Genomic DNA, 21,832 nt, shown 5'->3' on the forward strand with positions numbered 1-21,832 from the left:
AAGTTAGGGGCAAACAGGCAGGCAAGGAGCAGTTAGGCATCAATCAGGAAGGCAGGGGAGTGGTTAGGGGTTGATCAGGTTGGAAGGCAGAAGCAGTTAGGGGCAATCAGGAAGGCAGGCAGACGAGCAGTTGGGAGCCAGCAATCCTGGACTGTGAGAGGGATGTCCGACTACCTGGATCGGGCCTAAACGGGCAGTCAGACATCCCTCAAGGGGTCCCAGATTAGAGAGGGTGCAGGCTGGACTGAGGGACACACACCCCCATGCACAAATTTTGTGCACGGGGCCTCTAGTTTTAAATATTAAAAGTAATTGTTCTGATTATATGTTGTAGTATGTAATGCCTAGAAAATAAACTGACATTAATATTGTGAAACACAGGTAGAGGTGAATATTTTATTGAACATTTTAATTCTTCATTTACTAAAACTTCAAAGAAATTACTGATGATGTTGAAGTGCATTATATCTTAATGACTTAATATAAACAGAAACAGATACAGCAGAAATAATAATTTTAATGCCTGCTAACTGAAGTTCTTGCACATTTGAAAAGATGTTTACTAATTCTTAAATGATTGTGGTTGTAAAGGACATCTATCCAATCTAATTACTAATAAATCTGTGCAATTTCAAAGAATTTAAATTTAGTAGCTATATTTATATTCCCCAAATTATCATTGAAGATATTATTGGTAATATTTTCAAAGAAGTTTGCTTACATTTATTTACACACTTAGAATACTATGAATAAACTCATATATAGCACAGCAGTTAATGTAGTTAAATCTATCATATTGTACATTCTCAAAATTGTTGTTTTTTTTTTCCTTCCCAGCATCACTCTTACCTCTTCCAATTCTAGATGTCCAATGATTAACTCATGTTTATGGAAGCTAATCCCAGACCTACATTTCATTAACTGACCATAGCCATAGTTGAGTTTCTTCAGTAATTAGTTGATTGAGCAGGAATTTTGCAAACATATGGGAGTAGGAAAAGGACCAAATTCACAAATCAGTACTCTTTAATGCATTTTTTTTGTCTCCTTGACTAACTGGGAGTTTCTTTGCATGCATTCTTAGAGACAACGTCAAGAAAAACTAAGATTTTTGTCATTTTGGTTTAACACAGAATCACCAAGAAAGAACAGGCCTGATTTTGCAGGAGAAAGATTATCAACTGACCCTAAAACGTGAGTCCTGTTCTTTTGTACTATTGAATTCTATTGTAACTGACCTAGTGGTATGACTTGCCCTCTATTGAGATATATAATGAAAGCCTTGGTGAAGTGTAATTGTATACTATAAGAAATGCAGAAAGTGAGAACTGATATGTCTGTTTTGTCCAGTTTAAAATGATTCTAGTAATTTGTAGAAACTTAACTTTGAAGAAGATAATACATTTGTGCTATTCATTGATACTTAGTTCAAAACATATCATTGTATATAGTTTTGGCATTCTATTTATTTATGGTTGACAAGATATGTAAATAAGATCCCTTACAAGTAAACATTTCTATGTTATCTTGTACATAATTCATGGTTAATCTTATTTGTAACCAATATTCCATATATTTAGTGTTTCAATTTTTCATTGTTTGCTTGTTTTTTTTCAAGTGGGATGAGGTGTCTATTAAAGATAAAAGCTTAGTGCACCTTAATTCCTTGATCTGTCACAGATCTGTTTTTCAGTTACTTACTAATTGTTGGCACTCTTCTCCCTGTTTGGCCTCTGATAAATTATCTTTGATAACCTGCTGTTTTGTTCTTGAACTCTGCCATGGCTGCAACTCTGGTGTATCACAACTGTCAATTTTAAAAGTAAGAGATCAAGAGGCACAGAGCTTATGAAAGTTAGAGAAGACATAAGGTTTGGTATGAACTGATGAATTTTCCACTGACAGATAATTTGTACTTTATCCTATTTCCTGTCACAATACCTGAAATAATAAGGGTTTTCTTTCCCCCCCAATGATGGATGGTGGGGGCTGTTTGCTGTGTGAGAATCTGCCAAGGCAACATGCCATGTGGCTTTATCTTTGAAAGTGAGGGTGAAACAAGCTTGCTTGGCGGCAGATAAGCGACTTAGAAGGAATTCTATTCAGATGTACCTGTCAGTAGTCTATCTGGAGGTTTTATGATTCATACCTACTGTTCTGTGTGCAACGAAGCATTAAATGGTTTTCCTCTGGGAGAAGGTCATATTCAGGGATCCTCAGATCTATACTGTGGGATGGCACCTGCTTGAGTCATATAGCCCCTTGCTAGTAAATTTATATTAAAAGACTGGTAACTTGAACATGTGTTAGATGATCTCTGGGAACATTTTAACAACAAAGGAATTGACAAAAACATAACTATTAATATAAAAGTGTTTGTAACAAATTAATCAACCTTTCTGCTGTTAGCACAGTCATTTATTCTAATAATTAAGTAGTCATAGATATGTATTCCAATAATGACCTAGCTCTTGATGAATCTTGATGAATGCATTTTTGTAGCTTTTTAACTTATTAAAACAAAATATATTCACTTAAGTGCATTAATTAAATTGAAAATATGCAGAGCTTATTTTTCTAAAGAAAAAGCTTTAGGATATAAAGATTTTTTTCCCATTTGTAATATAGTTTTCACAGTGGAAATTTCACTTTATTAATGGATATAATTTGAAAAAAATGGAACACCTTGGACAATGAGACATATTTGTTCAAATTTGAAAAGATCATAAAAAGGATGAGATGCTTATTTTTGTCTAAAAATGTGCTGAGAGGCTTTAGTATAGATTCTTTATATTCTTTTTTTTTCTTTTTTTGGTGTTGGATATTTAGCAAATGCAAGAATACAATCTTCATTAATTATGTCCATGATGGGGTATCCTATCTAATAAAAGAGTAATGTGCAAATTAACCATCACTCTTCTATACCCACAAGCCACGTCCACCAGCCAATCAGGAGCTAGTATGCAAATTAACCCCAACCAAGATGGCTGCAGCCACAGAGTGAGCAGGAGGGAGGCTTGGGTTTCCCCGGCAATGGAGGAAGCCAAGCTTTCCACACACTCTTGCGGGCCCAGGACTCCACTTAAGGCTACAAAGTTTCAATTATAGAAGATAAATAAATCCCAACAAAAATGGCGACAGCCACGGAGCTGGAGAGAGCAGGAGGCTAGGGTTGCCCCTGGTGATGGAGGAAGCCAAGCTTTTGAAGCCCTGGCCTACCTTGGCCTCTGCTCAAGGCTACAAAGTTTCAATTATAGAAGATAAATAAATCCCAGCAGAAATGGCTGCCACCATGGAGCGAGCAGGAGGCTTGGCTCTGCTCCAGGGTACAAAGCTTCAATTGTAGAAGATAAATAAATCCCAGATACCAGGGCCTATGCTTGGGTCGCCAGGGGGCGTGGCCGGCCTGCAAACCACCACAGGCCCCTTGCCCAGGCCGCCCACACCCCAAGGGAACCCCCACCCTGATCTGGGACACCCTTCAGGGCAAACCAGCTGGCTTCTACCCGTGCACCAGGCCTCTATCGTATCTAATATAAGAGTAATATGCAAATTGACCATCACTCCAAGTGACAAGATGGGTGCCCCCACATGGTCAAAGAACCTGCCCCCATGTGGACACAAGATGGCCACCACAAGGTGGCCAGCAGGGGAGGGCAGTTGGGAGGGACCAGGCCTGCAAGGGAGGGCAGTTGGGGGCGATCAGGCCAGCAGGGGAGGGTAGTTGGGAGGGACCATGCCTGTAAGGGAGGGCAGTTGAGGGTGATCAAGCCTGCAGGGGAGGGCAGTTAGGGGTGACCAGGCCGGCAGAGGGGGGAAGTTGGGTGTGACCAGTCCTGCAGGGAAGGGCAATTGTGGGGGACCCAGGCCTGCAGGGGAGGGCAGTTAGGGGCTAACAGGGGAGCAGTTAGGCATCAATCAGGCTGGCAGGGGAGTGGTTAGGAGGTGATCAAGCTGGCAGGCAGAAGCGGTTAGGGGCAATGAGGAAGGCAGGCAGGTGAGCAGTTGGGAGCCAGCAGTCCTGGATTGTGAGAGGGATATCTGACTGCCAGTTTAGGCCCGACCCTAGTGGGATTGGGCCTAAACGGGCAGTCAGCCATCCCTCGAGGGGTCCCAGATTGGAGAGGGTGCAGGCTGGGCTGAGGGACACCCCCCCCCCGTGCATGAATTTCATGCACTGGGCCTCTAGTATAAACTATAACCTAATATCTTCTCTTGGGTTTTAAGTGTGCTCTTTTTTATGTTAAATTTAGCCAATATATGGCAAAGAGGTAGTTAAATAAAAATAATCAGTGAAATATTTCTAATGCTGTTTTAACATGAATGACAGCAGTCTTAACTGTGAAAAATTAGTAATAAAAACTGATATGTTGCCCTAGATAGTTTGGCTCAGTGGATAGAGCATTGGCCTGCAGACTAAAGGGTCCTGGGTTTGATTCCAGTCAAGGGCACCTGCCTGGGGTTGTGTACTTGATCCCCTGTAGGGGGAATGCAGGAAGCAGCCAATCAATGATTCTCTCTCATCATTGATCTTTCTATTTCTATCTCTCTTTCCCTTTTCCTTCCTCTCTGAAATCAATAAAAAATATATTTTAAATAAAAAATAAAAGCTTTACTGGATTAAGTTTCTTTTAAAAAAACTGATATGTTTTCTCTATTCTTAAAATTGTTCCTAGTATTCTATATTTCAGTGTGAAACAAACTTGATCATTTCATGAAGTAGCAGAGGGAAAACTCTTCCAACTGGATTAAAATGATGATTTTAGGCTGTACTCATATGGTATGTCTTTTTTTATTTTTTCTGTTTTAAAACTACTAATTATATATCATAAACCAGAATTTTCTTATTAATTAATTAAAGCATGCATAGGGTAATGCCAGGAGAACCCATTAGATCACTTATGCATAATTTACAATATTTGAATAATACATTATTCACATTTCCCAATACTTAAATTAGACTATGATCTTCAAACCTTCAGATGTCTCCTGATAAACAGAAGTGTTAATAAAGATATTTAATAATATTATTTTAGGGTTTCAAATGTCTAGTAAACATTATTTTAAGAAAAAAAAAAAACTAGTTCATAAAACTAAGAAAAAATAGCATTATGCTATATGAAAGTACACATAATTAGGCATATTTCTGCCCTCTTCTCTACATTCTAGTTTTCTTATAGAGAATTTAGAAAGTCTAAACTTTGAATTTTTCTTATCTTTATAAAATCCTACTCTATACCTCATTATAAAGTATTGTCTTTTTTCTTTTAAAAAATTTAAAAAACTGACTAAATTTAGATTATTTTTAGAGTGATTCAAGGAAATAACTATTTTGTTAGACATTTAAAGGATTTAACTAGTATTTTGTTGCTCAGATATAATAGTATTTTTAAATAATTTTATTATGAATTTTCCTTTATTCTGTACATCATTAAGTTCCCTCCTTTCAGAATCCGCTTAATTAGCTAAAATGTCACTTCTTCAAAAAGGCTTTTCCAGCTATCCAATCTAGCCATTATCTCGACAGATTTTTTTGCCTCATAGCATTTACCATAATTTTAAGCATTTTATCTACTTTTATATATTTGTATATGTAGAGAGAGAATTATTTACCTGTTTATTTTTGTGTTACTTCTACAAAGCTTAAGCATGATATCCTGTGCTTAGCAAAGTGCCTGAAAAATAAAAAAATGTGTTGAGTGAATGAAATCAGATAATGAAAACCAAGTAATTTCTTAAATGATCATAAGAAATATATTGTATACTTAAATAATTAGTACCAAACATTACAAAATCACCAATTTATTTAATGAAATAATTACTAATACACATTGTATATAGAGAAGTCATCAAGCTTCAAACTTCAGTAGTTTCTTCACAGTGAAAACCTACTGAAACTTATTAGATATTAAACTCCATGAAACCTATAACTAGTATTTCCTGAATAATTAAATTTTTTTCTGTGGATAACTTTTCAATAGTTTAAAGAAAAAATATATGATTATTAGAAACATTCATTTATTTTACAAGCATTTATTGAGGGTTGATTATGTGTAAAACTGTGTGCAAAAGTCTGTAGGAGATTTACTATTTTTAATTGTTTTAACTCTCACCTGATTAAATCAATATAGTGAGGAAATTCAATATCCACTTTAAAAATACAGTAGAGCTTTAACTATAAAGCAGAAGTTGAAAATGTGAATGTTATTCAGAAGAATACAAGTTCATTTCCAGATGTGAGAAATAACAATAGCACATGCTGAAATTAATTTGACACTAAGCTCTTTTCTTATTTTAATTTTTTATTGTATCCTTTCTTTTTTTATTGTTTAAAGTATTACAAATAGTAGTACATATGTCTCCTTTTTCCTCCATTGACCTCCCCCCAGCTTTCCCCACCCTCCGCCACATGCCCTCACCTCCCTAGTGTCTGTGTCCATTGGTTATGCTTATATGCATGCATACAAGTTCTTCAGTTGATCTCTTACCTCCCAACCCTCCCCTGCCTTCCCGCTGAAGTTTAACATCTACACAATGGAATACTACGCTGCTATAAAAAAGAAGAAATTCTTATCACTTGCAGCAGCATGGATGGAACTGGAGAGCATTATGCTAAGCGAAATAAGCCAGTCAGAGAAAAATAAATATCACATGATCTCACTCATTTGTGGAATATAATGAACATCATAAAATGATGAACAAAAATAGATACAGAGACAAAGAAGCATCGGACAGATTGACACTAAGCTTTGAAGGAAGCTGAAGCAATTTTTAGCACAGGGAATGGCATAAGAAAAGGCACACAGAAGTTGTTTAGTAAGAATTAGTAGCTTATTTCAACAGGTGCATTAACTAAATGTAGGAAATATATATTATGTAGGCAGCTGCTGCAGATAGAAGTTATGTTTTATAGTACATTAGGATAATACTGTGCATGATTTAACCCTTGTTAAAGAATTGAGATTCTGTTGGCATGTAACATTGCCCCCTGTATGTATGCAATCTTGTTTTAGAAGCATAAAAAATAAGAATGTGATTATTTTAAATAATAGTCCAGAAAAATCTGGTACATGGTACTATCGGATTCTCCTTTTGTATGTGCTATATACATGCATACATACATGCACTCCAAAAACATGTATGTGCATAAGTGTATGAGTATCACTTAATCTGGCTTTATTTTACAAAACTACCTAGAGGAGGATCAATGTGAATTTTTATTGAAACCATTAATGACTTTGAGACTCCACCATCATTTTTTTCAGGTGTAAAAATTATAATAATTCATAATAAAACATATAACTTAGTGTTTCCTTCTATTTTGGTCAAAAAAAGAAATATGTTTCTATTTTGAGTCCACTACCATGAATAAAATATTCTCCAGAGTGTATATGAGAGCGTTGCCAGTGTTGTTCAGTGGTTGAGCATCGACCTATGAACCAGGAGGTCATGGTTCGATTCCAGGTCAAGGCACATTCCCCAGGTTGCAGGCTTGATCCCCAATAGGGGGTGTACAGGAGGCAGCCGATCAATGATTCTCTCTCATCATTGATGTTTCTCTCTCTCCCTCTTCCTTCTTCTCTGAAATAAATAATATATATATATATATTTTTAAAAGGAGTATATGAGAAAGTGTTTACTAGTACTTATATAATAGAAAGGTGAGAAGTACTAGTAAATAGCCTGAGTAAATACTATTCATAGTAAAATAAATACCAATTTTGTGGGAACAATAGACACACTGTTTAGCTCACATACCTATGTTAGCATGTGTACTCCCAATGTGATTATATTTACCTTGAGTAGCTTTGAGTATGACTCCTGTACCCTTTAATAATTTTAAAAGTGCATGTCAATATCTTCATCATATTAATTGTTTTAATGGAACTAGCTAAGGGTTAATTAATTGTGAATACATAGACAAAGAAATGCTAGGGACAATTTCTTGGTGGAAAGCCATTAAGTTGAAATGTCATTTTTAGCAGTGCATTAGAATGTGTCAATTAAGGTACAGTTAAGCCCTTAAAAATATGAGCTCTTAGTAATTTTGTTTTCTAACAAAAAGACAAAGCACTTAGCACCCAAGTATAAATATGTTTTTAACTTTCTGAAAACCAAGACATTTTAAAAAATTATATTTGTTGCTAATTCCTTTTGTTGACTGTATTTTCCATGATGACATATTTAAATCACTGAGAGATGCTAATTGGAATGAAAGGTCATATCAGTTTGTTAAAAGCTTTGTCAAGACTCTAACCTTAGTATCTTAATGGAATGTCAAGAATCAGTTTGTGCTTTCAGTGTTTCTAACACAGTCATGTATCTTAGGATCAATAAAAGAGAGATTCTCCTTTTGGCATTTGTTTGTCATGTATCCATCATGAATTGAATATTTTTATGCTTCTATCATCTAGAGTGCATTGATTACAAATATTATCCTTTACCTAATAAACCTAAAAGTCAACATACTATTTGGCAGGACAAGTAGTAAATTCATGCCTTTAAATGTAGTTTACATATCTATTGTGAATATGTAGTGTTCTTATTTAGGGAAGTCGTGGTTAACTCAATAATGTTAAGAGCTGGTGACTTTTCCTTTCGAGGAACTATCCTTACAATTCTCCTGCCTCCTGTCTTTCATTCTGAGCTCTAAATATCGTGAAGAAAGGAGGCTTGACTTGGAGTGATAAATACACAATACCATACACAGATGATATATTGTATAATTGTATACATGAAACCTATGTAATTTTATTAAACAGTATCACTCCAATAAATCCAATACAAAATAAAAATAAGTAAGAAGTAAGTAAGTAAGTAAATAAATAAATAAATAAATAAATAAATAAATAAATAAATAAAAATGCTGGATGGACTATTCCAAGCTTCTCTCATTGCCGTGCTGTCTTATCCTTCCATAATTACACATGCATTGCTGTTATATTTAGCTGGAGCAGTTCCTCTCCATTCCCTGTTATTGTTGTATTACTTAGTTTTAATTTTTTAATGACTCTACTTACAAGTTCTATTTTCTGGGAGACTTTTCCCTGAACTACTGAGCCATGGCTGAACTTCCTCCTGGTTGTACACATCTGGAGATGTTTTTCTACTAGAACACATTTCAGACTCTACATAATGCTCATTTACATGTCTCTTTTCCTAAAAGATTACATGTTCAATTGGGAGTATAGCAACTGGTACATAGTAGATGCTTACAACCCTCTATTAAAGATAAGCATATCTTACACATCTTGAATCTCATTGCAGAAATTTTGACCCGTGTCATTCTTTTTTGTGCTGATAAATATGATAGTATTGTGTAAATACCATGAACATCTAAAAGGTCACATTTCAGGTAAAGATGGCAAACAGAACACTTACCTCTGCCTTCCATCACTGTCAAACACTACAAAAATGACACTAAAGAGGTTTTTTGTTTGTTTGTTTCTTTGTTTTTAAACACACACCTTCAAGTTAGGGGAGAATGAGAGTTGAGAACAAAGCAACAATATTTTGCAAGCTGGGAGGTCTCTGAACTACATAAAGGTAAATAACATACACATGAGAAAAATAAACTCTAAGCCATTGGTCGGCAAACTGCGGCTCGCGAGCCACATGCGGCTCTTTGGCCCCTTGAGTGTGGCTCTTCCACAAAATACCACAACCTGGGCGAGTCTATTTTGAAGAAGTGGTGTTAGAAAAAGTTTAAGTTTAAAAAATTTGGCTCTCAAAAGAAATTTCAATCGTTGTACTGTTGATATTTGGCTCTGTTGACTAATCAGTTTGCCGACCACTGCTCTAAGCCATCAGTGGGGAAAGATAAGTAATATAAGTGACATCACGCTGCAGAATTCCCCAAATTTATTTGCAGCACAAGTTACCTCTGGTCTGGGGATAAATGATGGGATAGCATGGAGGCAAGAAATAGACCTTGTTAAAAATGAAGACTCTTAGTTCTCTGGATATTTTGTGTTTTAAAAATAGCATCCAGTTTTTGGTGGCAATATCTTTACATATACCAAAGCATATTATGTTAGTGTGTTTTTTTTTTAATTCTTATTTATTTTTTTATCCCATTTTCTCCAATTTTTGTTTTCATATTTGTAAAATCCACCAAACTCAAAAGGCTTCAATCAGTATTAGGTTTAATTAGATTTAAGAAAAGATACACATCAGGGAACTTAATTAAACAGGGTTAGAACTAAGGTGGATCAATTGAGGCCCTCCAATTAATTCAGCAATACAAGTAAATTATATTTGAGTACAATATAATTTTAAATCTATTTTTATTTATTTTAGAGAGGTAAGGAGAGGGGGAGAAAGATGGAAACGTCAATGATGAGAGAGAATCCTTGATTGGCTGCCTCCTGCACACCGCACTGAGGATCGAGCTCACAGGGCATGTGCCCTGACCCAGAATCAAACCATGACCGCCTGGTTCATAGGTCGACACTCAATCACTGAGCCCCACCTGTCAGGCCAGTGCAATATTTAAAAAAATAAAAATCAATGCATACATAAGATGAATAAAATAATAATTGTTAAAATGAAGACAACATTATTTTGCCTCAGCTCCAACATGGCTCAGCATAGAACTGGAATATAATTTTGGAGATTAAATGAGAACAATTCCCAGAAGGAAAGCAAAAATATAAAGAGATGAAAAAGAGTAAAGAAAAGCAAATTGGTAGATTCATTAGGAGTTTCACTATTTGAATTATGGAATTTCAAAAACTAGATTTAAAATGGATGGGGAAATTATCAGCAAAAAAAATCAATAGTTTTTAATAACTGCAAAAGATATATTGCAGATCGCAACATCCACTAAGTACTCATTACAATAAATGAAAACAAAAATGAGGTTTGTCACTGTAAATTTTCAGAAATATTGATGCTTCTGCAAGCTTTCAGGGATAAGAACACTTGTTTTCTATCAAATTCACAGGCCACAATTTTTAAAGGCAAATATATCTACAGAAATTTTTATGGTAAATATTTCTTAAAGGAAAGAACTGAACAAAATGATAAATAAGATCTAAGAAAGGCCTAGTTAATTAAATATCAACATGTTATATGACTCCAAAGGTTAATATGTGTTGGGTTAAATATTTTCACAAAGCATGATTACTCAAAAACTTTTGAGAGGAAATTACTTCCATTCTAGACTTCTACATATAGAGACAGTTCTTTAGAAAGTATCAGTCAAATGTAGGCATAGATTAAATACCACTTTGAATATTCAAGGCATTAAAGCATTAATTTCCAGTATCCTTTCTTGATGAACATACTAAAGTATCTTATCCACCAAAACAAGGATAAATAGAAAATATATAAACACATACACAAATAAAATGAGAGGTTTAAATAATGAGAGGCAACACACATCCCCAGGATAACAGCTGTGTGCCAGATAGAGAGCAGGCCAACTGTGAGCATCAGAAAACTCTGTTAGAACTTTCTTCAGAAAAAGGAAATTGATAAAATACCCACTGTGTCTGATCAGTTTGTGAGAAAATTGAGGCAGCTAGTAAGAACTTAGGATGGCTAAATAACAACAACAACAAAATAACAGCAGGACAAGTTCAAGCAAAGTGACTACCAGAAAAAAAAACACACAAGAGTTACTTAAATAAGAAAATGAATTACCATTGACTATATAAGTGTGATGTAAATGTCATTTGCATTGTCAAAATTTGCATTTGTATTTCATTTATATCACAATAAAAATAGGAGGAAAGAGTTGTAGGAAGGTTGTGCAAGTATAGTTATGGAGGAGGAAGAAAAGAAAACTCTTGTAGTGAGGAGTTTAATTGGGACAATCAATAGATGGTGCCTAAAATTGAAAATAAAATAAAACAAGAAGTAGCACTGGTACAGAAAGCAGTTGTACAAGTTGAAAGTGTTTCCCGGACTAGGGTGAAGAAAATGAGGAAAGAGAGCGTGACTGCTGTTTTTACAAGTAAAAAGAAATGTTCAAACTCTTTCAAAGTCAATGCTCAAGAAATGATTCTGACTATTGCTGTAATTCCCATTAATTGGACTAATATTTAATACCTTATTTAGATATAGCTTACAAAGTCACACATATAAATAGAAAGCATACACAAATGCTTATACAGTTGTACATATAGTTGAGTTTAATTACAAAGTTTACTGAGTATTATTTAACCAGTGATGTTTATTTTAGCTGATTATATATATAAACATATACATATATTCATGTATGGAGATAGAAATAGAGATATTGATCTGGAAATAGTGGTAAGAATGAAGAATAATATACAGATAAATACAATTATATAATGAGTATTAAAAGCAACAATTAAAAATTGTATTGTTATATATTAATATGTTGAGGCACCATTTGTTGCTATAATAATAATAATAGCCAGTATTTATGTGCCAGAGTTCTCTTATATGGATTATCTCATTTAATCCTCACAATAACTCTGAGTGTGCATGATTATTTTTCCCTATTTAAAAAAAAAAAGAAACATAATTACTCTCATGTGTTGTATTATGTCTGCCCAGACATAAGCTTTTCAATAAATATTATCTGCTTAGTCCCCATCCCATCTTACACAGTTTCTGACAACAGCATGAAAGGTATGAAATCTGTCTTAGAAAAAAAATGTGAAACTAAGCAAGTGGCCTGCATGGCAATATTTCAGAGTGACATTAGAAAGGCTTTCAAATAAATGGATCTTTTCAAATGTATAATTAATTATGTGTGATATGTTGTTACATAACTGTCTTTTGGGGCCCTGTTATAGCATAATTAGCTTTATCATCTAAAGATATATTTAAAAGTGCATCATTTAGAATATTAAAATATGCAGGTATGACTGCTCATTTAAAATATATGTAAATGTGCATACACATACATTTCCTCCCAAGTTGCAGAAAATGTTAGAAACACGGCTATGCCATAAAATTGTACCTAGAAATTTCTCAGTAAATCTCCAGAAATATCTTCAGAGAAAGCCAAGATCTTTTAGGACTTCCCTAATGAATAAGGCTTCAACTCCAACTTTACTTTTCCAAATCTTGGCATTTAGTACTCATGTCAAATGAATTCTTTGACATGATAAGCATGAGTGTTTTATGGGATTTTAAAAGCTGTCCTTTGTACTTAAGTTCCAAAAGATCTATATGAGTCTGCAGCACATATAGATGACAGTTTCCAGAAAGATCTCTCTATTATTACAGGTTGCCTTCATTAAATAAATGGTGATATAAGAAATATTATTCAAACAAATAATAGTTCCAAACATTGTCCACAACTCCCACCTGCTGGACTTCCCCACAGATGTTAAAATCCTGAGAAAATTTTATTTCCCCAGTCCTTCCTACCTCCTTACCTCAGCACCATGCCTTAAATCAATAGATGATTGAGTGAAAATATATTTATTTCAACAAGCCAGAAACTTGCATTTGCTCACACTTTACTTAATATTAATTTTCTAATCCTTGCATGTACATAGTGACAACATTTTGTGGGCAGTTTGCAGTGTGGAGCATCGCGGGACCTTAAGGTGATGGTGGTGATGGTGAAATATTATGTTCTTTTATTATAATAAAGTTATGATGAAAAGCATGTTTTACAGTCTCTTTGCATTACTAGTTGCATATTTATATATTATTTTACTTACATAACTGATTATAATAAATATAATAGTACTAGAGGCCCAGCTGTGGTGGGCACAGGAGTGGGTCTTGGCCCATCCTTCGTGCCCCCGCCTGGCTCCATCCACCGTGGCCCCCAGTCCCCTGTCTGCCGCCAGCCCCGCTCCCACCCCCACCGCTCCCACGTGCTGATGGCACCAGAACTGCTCACAGGATTGGGGCTGACACCAGTAGTGGGTGTGAGTGGGGCAGGCATTGGCAGCGGGTGCGAGCGGGGACGGCCACAGCAGGTGTGGGTATTGGCAGCAGTTGCGGGCACCTGGTGGGACCATGGCGCATGGGAGCAAAGAATTTTCAGTAACCACCAAAGGCTCACCCCAATGACAGCAACCGGTGACCTGCCTTGGTTTGGCGCCCCTGCTCACCTGCTCCACCATCCTGTTGCCAATGCCTGCCATGTTCCACACTCTGCCGCCTGCTGCTGACACCCGCCATGGTCTGTGCGCACACCCTGGTGGTCAGCACATGTCATAGAGACTGGTTGTTCAGTTGTTCAGTTGTTCTGCCATTCGGTCTATTTGCATATTAGGGTTTTATATATATATAGATGGTCCTAGTTACTTTAGGGAAAATTTAAGAATGGGAGCCTGAGCCCCACATTCTGATACTTGAGGCAGTCACATAAGAAGCTTCCTGACATCAAAATGCAGCTTGTGTAAATCCTCCTTCTTTTTTATATTTCACTAGAAGCCTGGTGCACCAAATTTGTGCACAGGTAGGGTCCCTAGGCCTGGCTGGCAATCAGGGCCAATCTGTGGGGCAACTGGTAGAGCAATCGAGGGGCCCCGCTGGCACCTGCCTTGGCCAGCCTGGTGCCGCCTGTTCGCCAGCCTTGCCCCGCACCACTGCCGGTCGTCTCTGTGGGGTGACTGGCAGGGTGATCAGAGGGCCCCCGCTGGCACCCACCTTAGCTGGCCCGGGGCCTGCCGACTGGGGGCAGCTCCTGCATTGACCATCTTCCCTCTGGTGGTCAGTGTGCATAGCGACCTGTCATTCTGCTGTTTGGTCGATTTGCATATTAGGCTTTTATTATATAGGGTTTTTCAATTTTTAAAATTGAATTTATTAGAGTGACATTGGTTAATAAAATTATACAGTTTTCAGGGGTACAATTCTACACTTTATCATCTGCATATTACACTACCCAAGTCAAATCTCCTTCCATCATCTTTTTTTTTTTTTTTTTAATCCTCACCCCAGGATATTTTTCTATTGAGTTTTAGAGAGACTGGAAGAGAGACAGAAAGAGAGAGAGAAACATCAATGTGAGAGAAATACATCTATTGGTTGCCTCCTGCATGCTTCCTGGCCAGGGCCAGGGCAATGGAGGATCCTGCAACCAAGGTATATGCCCTTGACTAAAATCAAAACTGGGACCCTTAGGTCTATAGTCTGATGCTCTATCCACTGAGCCAAACCAGCTAGGGATCCTTCCATCATCTTTTACCCCCCATTTTTTGTCCCCTCTCCAGCTTCCTCCAACCCCCCTTTGCCTCTGGTAATCACTATACTGTTGTCTGTCCATGAGGTTTTTGTTTTCTTTTTTCACTTAATACCTTCACCTTTTGCAACCAGACCCTCATTCCCCCTCCCCTCTGATAGCTGTCAGTCTGTTCTCTGTATTTATGAGTCTGTTTCTATTGTTTTATCAGTTTATTTTGTTCATTAGATTCTACATATAAATGAAATCACATGGTATTTCACTTTCTCTTACTGAAATCACTCTTCTTACCTACCTTCTACCTTATTGGTGTTGCTCTTGTTTAAGGGGGAGTGAAGTAAGGCCCTTTTAGAGTGACATTTTTTAGTTAAAATATTTTTGCTTTGTTAACGGCTTTTACTCCTCATTGTTCATATTGTTCATTGAATATTTTTTTGTTTGGACAAGAAAAATTGGTACAATATTTGCATACTACTAGAGGTGAGAAAGTTCAAGTGTTTTTGTTTGTTTGTTTAGGGTTTTTTGTTTATTTTTTTGTAAATGACTAGATGTGTTGCTAGTTCTACAAACATAATTTTGTTTCAATGACATAAAATATTATACATGTATATTTACAAATTAAAATTTTCTTACCCTTTAGTATTTTATATACATTTTCTGTAATGCAAATTTTATCAATTTTTTAACCAAAAACCTAATGGACTTAAGGCTTTATGATGCTTATTTTCATCTGAGTGGCTGGATAGAAAATAAAATTAATATTTATTGGCTACTTACTACAAAAAAGATTAGGCTTAATCATTTGAAAACATATGAAAAGAAAATATGGCTATTGTTTTTATTTTACTTTATTGATTTCAGAGAGAGAGAGAAAAATATCGATTTGTTGTTTCACTTATTTATGTATGCATTGGTTGATTCTTGTATGTGTCTGATAGGGGATTGAACCCCCAACTTGGGGACGATGCTCTAACCAACTGAGTTACCTGGCCAAGGCTGATGATCATATTTATAAATAATAAGCAGATTCATATCATTAGCATAATTTACTCAAAACACAGCCAGTTACCAGAGTCAAGATGCTCTTTCTAACTTCAAAGCTCATGCAATGCTCATCCCATCATTCTGACACTAAGAATGCAATTCTGCCCTTAAGCCGTTTGGCTCAGTGACTAGAGTGTTGGCTGGAGGACTAAGAGATGTTAGGTTCAATTCTAGTCAAGGGCACATATCTTGGTTGCAGGTTCAATCCCTGGCCCCCTGGGAGGCAGCCAATCTGATGTGTCTCTCTCACATTAATGTTTCTTTCTCTTATTCTCTCTCTCCCTCTCCATCCCTTCTACTCTCTCTAAAAATCCATAGAAAAAATATCCTGAGGTGATATTTTTATATCAACAAACAAGCAAGCAAACAAACAAACAAACAAAAAAAAGGATTGCTCCTTGATGGTAATGAAATTAAAAGGACCACATAGAGAGGCCTAAGTCAGGAACTAATTGTATTGCTTTTAATACAGTACCTCCTTTAGATCCTTTTACTTTGCTCACTTTACAGGTAAATAAACTGAGCTATAGAGAAGTTTAGATTTGCCTCGATCCAGTCAACGTAGTAAAGTCAAGTATGAACCCAAGTCTTTCTAATTACACCGTTAGAACTGGAACCCTTTGCCAGTAGTACATTGTACATTTATTTGTGAATTTGGTTAAGGATTTTTTGCACCCTGAATCACTGAGCTATAAGTTCTAAATAAATAATAATTGATTTATATGTTCAAAGTATATAATGATTAACAAGAACTTCTTATGGAAAGACATGGAAGAGGCTTAATTCATGACTAAATGGAATGAAAAACAACTTTTTATAATCCTCAGTATTGGCAATTACTGTGAACTAAATTGTGTTAGAAATAAACAAATCTACATCAACAAAATAAATGCCTGTGTTTGAATGTCTACCTACTGCAAATAAACACACATGATATTGATCTGGCAGCTTCCAATGTTATTCGTGCTGTGTAAAGCATCAGTGAACTAGGCAACATTTATATTAAAATAATTGATTTGCCTCTATACACCTACTAGGTCAGAATAATGGACATTTATTTTATAATAGATATTACAATAGCTAAAATAATTTTAAAACTCTCATTTAAAACTGAACATGTCATTTTAATACCGCATGGTTGAATAAAAATCATTAGAGAGCAGTTCTTTGGGTAAAACAATTGTCATTAGATTACTAAGATTTCTATCCAAGTGCTCTAATAAGCCATATCTCTTGAGAATAGTACAAACCAAGTAAACATTCAGACATAAATCTGGCAGAGCGCAAATGTTTCTAGAAAAGAAATATTGACTATTTTCCTAATTTGCTTTACACAAGTAGGAAAACAAAAACAAAAACAAAATCCTTGTTTCTTTATGGATGTGTTACCAAGTACTTATATTCTTACCACTTTACCTCCTGATACAGAATTAAAATATTCTAAATGGTACAAAACCTATGTATTTTATATAATTTCCCTTTAGAATTCACACTTAATGAAGTGTTACATTTGAAATGTGTTATAATTAATTTTGAGTTAAAATCACATGTTTACCAATAATATCTACAGCTAAAAGTAATCAAACCAAAAAGGAAATAAATATATCAAAATCAAATACAATAAACGCAAAAAATTTTAATCAATAAGTAACTAAAATGTAAAAAAAAAGGATAAAAGAAATGTAAGGATATGGAAATATGTATTAGAAACAATATCATATTTGGCCAGTGTGGATCAGTGGTTGAGTGTTGGCCCAATGAACCAGGAGGTCAGGGTTCGATTCCTGGTCAGGGCACAAGCCCAGTGTGGGGGTGTGCAGGAGGCAGCCAATCAATGATTTTCTCTCATCATGGATGTTTCTATCTCTCTATCCCTCTCCCTTCTTCTCTGAAATCAATATATATGTATAAACAATATCATTATGGAACTAAGCACACTGTGGTTCCTAATGCAATATGAGTTTTCTTAATATGCAGATATATCACATGAAAGCATCAACCACTACTTTAGCTTCCCAGGGGGACCCGCAGAAATTTGTGAGATAGATAACTAAAATAAAGGAGCCATTTGAAACCAATCTTAAAAAAGAAAACTATATTTTGTTTTTAACAATAGAAATTTAACTTACTAGTTAAGAGAAGATCATTGAGTTTCTGACAATATGCTTGATATACCTTACTACATTAAGTTAAAAGAAATTATGCTTCCATTGATAAATCGACTAGAGAATAAAACTAATTGAAGTTGAATATTTATTTCCAGTTTACTTTGTTTACATAACATATTTAATCTCATCTGCATCCAAATACAATATTTTGTCTTGCGCTGATTTCTATGTTTTATAACCATGAATGATTCTTGGGAATAAAATTATGTTGAGTTATTAGGCTAGTATGTAAGATTTAGTAGCTTTTAGTGATCTTTCATTTCAATTATCAACTTGGTATGAAAGGGATTGTGGAAAGCATTAAAAATTTTATTGGAAAATTACTTAGTTAGAAAACATGAAGCATGAATATTTATTGTTAGATGATTTTAATACATAATATAGAAGAAGAAAATAGTGTGAATTATTTTTTAATCTAATTTAGTTATGCTGTTTTCATTGTTGTGAAATTCCTTTAAGTAATGACTTACCACAACATCTATAAAGATAATATGATACTTTTGTAAAAGTATATTAACTATATTATCATTATTTTACACATTTAATCTTTTATTTGCTTATTGCATATTAAAAACTGCCTTAATAGTTTTATGAGCTTAAAATGCTATTGGTTCTTTTCATATTGTAATTTCTTTAATCTTATTTTAGAAAATGAACATAGAATATATTAAAAATGTACCAAATTAACCAATAAACCACTAATAGATGAACAAATGTCAAGTAGAACATTAAAGTATAGAATATGAAAATTTACTCTAAATTCATATAACTTCAGAGTGAAAGGCGAGTTATACTATCTTATATGTTACTAGAGGCCCAGTGCACAGATTCGTGCACACTGAAAGGAAATTAGAAGGTGGCCAGAAGGGCGGGACTGGGAGAGACGAAGTTGGACACACCCTGGAGCCAACCTCCCGATGTCCCTGTCTGGCTGGACGCACCTGGGGTGGTGCCAGAGCTCAAAGGGCATCTGCGGAGGAAGCGGGGTGGCTCTGGTAGGTGGGGTCCCTTGGCCTGTTGGTGAGGATCGGGCCAAAAACAGCAGTCCGACATCCCTCGAGGGGTCCTGAAGTGCAAGAGGTCACTCTGCAAAGTTGCTGTGGCTTGAGTATATGCTCCATGGTGGTCAGTGCATGTCATAGCTACCAGCCAGTTGCTTAGCCTTTTATATATATACTAGTGGCATGGTGCATGAAATTCTGCACTTTTAAAGGGAATTAATTAGAGGAAATATTTTAATATTGCTATTTGCCCTTTCTCTATAATAGAAGTGTCAGAGATGAAAGAAAATTAGTAAAATGTATATGAAAATCTTTCTCCTGTCAGACCCTGGGGTGCGCTGCAGGACCCAGAGTCAAGTCCCCACCCACCCATGTGCGCCTCAAATTCAAGCGAGATCCAGACCCAGCCAGCTCCATCCCCATCAAGCCCCGCCAGGTGGGGGGCACAACCTCAGGTCCCCTGGCATGGCACCAGGCAGGGGGCACAGCCTCAGGTCCCTCAGCCTGGCACCAGGCAGAGGGCGCAGTGTCAGGTCCCCCATTAAGCCCTGCCATGTGGAAGGCCCAGCCTCAGGTCCCCCGTCAAGCCACGCTGGGTGAGGGGTGCAGCCTCAGGTACCCCAGGGCACCCTCAGGTCCCCCCTGGCACACACCGGGCAGGGGGCACAGCCTCAGGTACCCCAGCACACCCTCAGGTCCCCTGGCCTGGCACTGGGGCAGGGGTGTGCCCAAGGTCCCCCGTCCTGGTGCTGGGGTCAGGGGCATGGCCTGAGTTCCCCAGGCAAGTCCCGCTGGGCAGGGGGGCACAGCCTCAGGTCCCCTGCCCTGGCCCAGCCATAAGCAGCCTTAGATCCCTGCTGACTGTTCATTACAGCTTGTTATGGGAACCCCATCTCCACTGTGGGCACAGCCAACATGTGTTATGGAACCCCTCCTCTGCTGTGGGTGCAGTCATCTTGTGAAGGTGTGAGGGTCAATTTGCATATTACCTCTTTATTATACAGGACTAGTGGCCCAGTGAACAAATTCGTGCATGGGCAGGGTCCGGCCTGCCCCACCCCAATCGGCAGATATTGGCGGGCCTGTCGGGAGGAGGAGATGGCAGGAGGTTGGCCAGTGGGCCCACCCCAATCAGGACCCAATCAGGGTCGGATTGGCTGGGGAGAGGGGCTGCAGGTGATTGGCCAGAGGGCCCCATCCCTGATTGGGGTGGAGGGGCTGATTGGGGGCAGGGCTGGACATAGGGAGGGGCTGTGGGTGGGGGCAGGCCAGCCCTAGGGGAGGGGTTATGGGAGATTGGCCGGCAAGCCCCAACTCCTATTGGTGTGGGGGGGTAATATGGGGTGGAGCTGGCTGGGGGGATGGGCTGCAGGTGGTTGGGGAGCTGACCCTGCCCCTTACTGGGGTGGGGGGCAATCAGGGGCGGGGCTGGCCAGGGGGAGGGGCTGTGGGATGATTGAGGTAGTGGGGGGTCCATCTGGGGTTGGTCCTGCCAGGGGAGGGGCTGCAGGAGGTTGGCCAGCTGGCCCCGCCTCCTATTGAGGTGGGAGGCAATTGGGGGGGCTGGCTGGGGGAGGGACTGCGGGCTGATCAGGGTGGAAGAGGCCAATCGGGGTCAGGGCCAGCTGGGTGGAGGGGCTGCAGGAGGTTGGCCAGCAGGCCCCACCACCTGATCGGGCCAGTTTGCTGGACGCAGTGGGCGTCATAGTGAGTGGTCATTCCTGATCACAGAGGCCCCCCAATTGATCATCCCACCAGCCGGTGGCCTGGGCCTCCCTCTGTGGGGCCAAGGTGGGGTGATGGCGGGGCCCCCACGACCAATTGCATTGCACCCGCTTTGGCTGGCCTGGCACCAGTGCGTGTCATAGTGTGGTCATCCGATGGCTGTTCTGCTGTTTGGCTGTTTGGTAGATTTGTATATTACGGTTTTATTATTATAGACTAGAGGGCCAGCATGCAACATTACGTGAGACCCAGACCTGCCACACCAGCAGGACTCCAGACCCGCTGTGCTGGCCGGACCCCATCCCCGCTGTGTGCAAGTAGCTCGCCGTGAGCCCCTTCATGCCGTGTGAGCCACGAGATCTACTGGCCCCGCCACGCTGTGTGAGTCCCACTGCACTGCATGAGCAGCGAGCCCCTCCCCACTGCTGCAAGTGGCTCGCAGGCTGGCAGGAGGTACTGAGAGGTGCTCCACGCAACTCCTGTTGACCGGGCGTTTGGTCATTCCGCATTATGGCATTACGGCCACTGGCCTTTTATAATATAGACTAGAGGCCTGGTGCACAAAATGTATGCACGGGGGGGTGTCCCCTCAGCCCTCCACTTTCTCCAATCCAGGAACCCCCTCGGGGGATGTCCGACTGTCCATGCAGCCTGCTGCTCGGATCGTTGGGTCACCCCTCACTAACCGCCCTGATGCCTGGGTCGCCCCACGCAGCCTGCTGCTCGTGTCGTTTGGTCTCCCCTCAATAAGATGCATTTTCTTTATT

General features: G+C 38.2%; 1 protein-coding gene across 3 annotated transcripts in view; it reads left to right on the forward strand.

Annotated features, from left to right (window-relative positions):
• MGAT4C (MGAT4 family member C) overlaps window positions 1–21,832 on the forward strand; it is a 780,710-nt gene that overhangs the window by 415,630 nt on the left and 343,248 nt on the right. For all 3 annotated transcript variants that reach the window (XM_080661846.1, XM_080661845.1, XM_080661848.1), the window contains one exon: window positions 1,134–1,194. The gene's annotated coding sequence lies outside the window, so the exon portion shown is untranslated. The remainder of the gene's footprint in view (window positions 1–1,133; window positions 1,195–21,832) is intronic.

Source organism: Plecotus auritus, assembly GCF_963455305.1.
Source record: "Plecotus auritus genome assembly, chromosome: 3".
Classification (NCBI taxonomy): Eukaryota; Metazoa; Chordata; class Mammalia; order Chiroptera; family Vespertilionidae; genus Plecotus; species Plecotus auritus.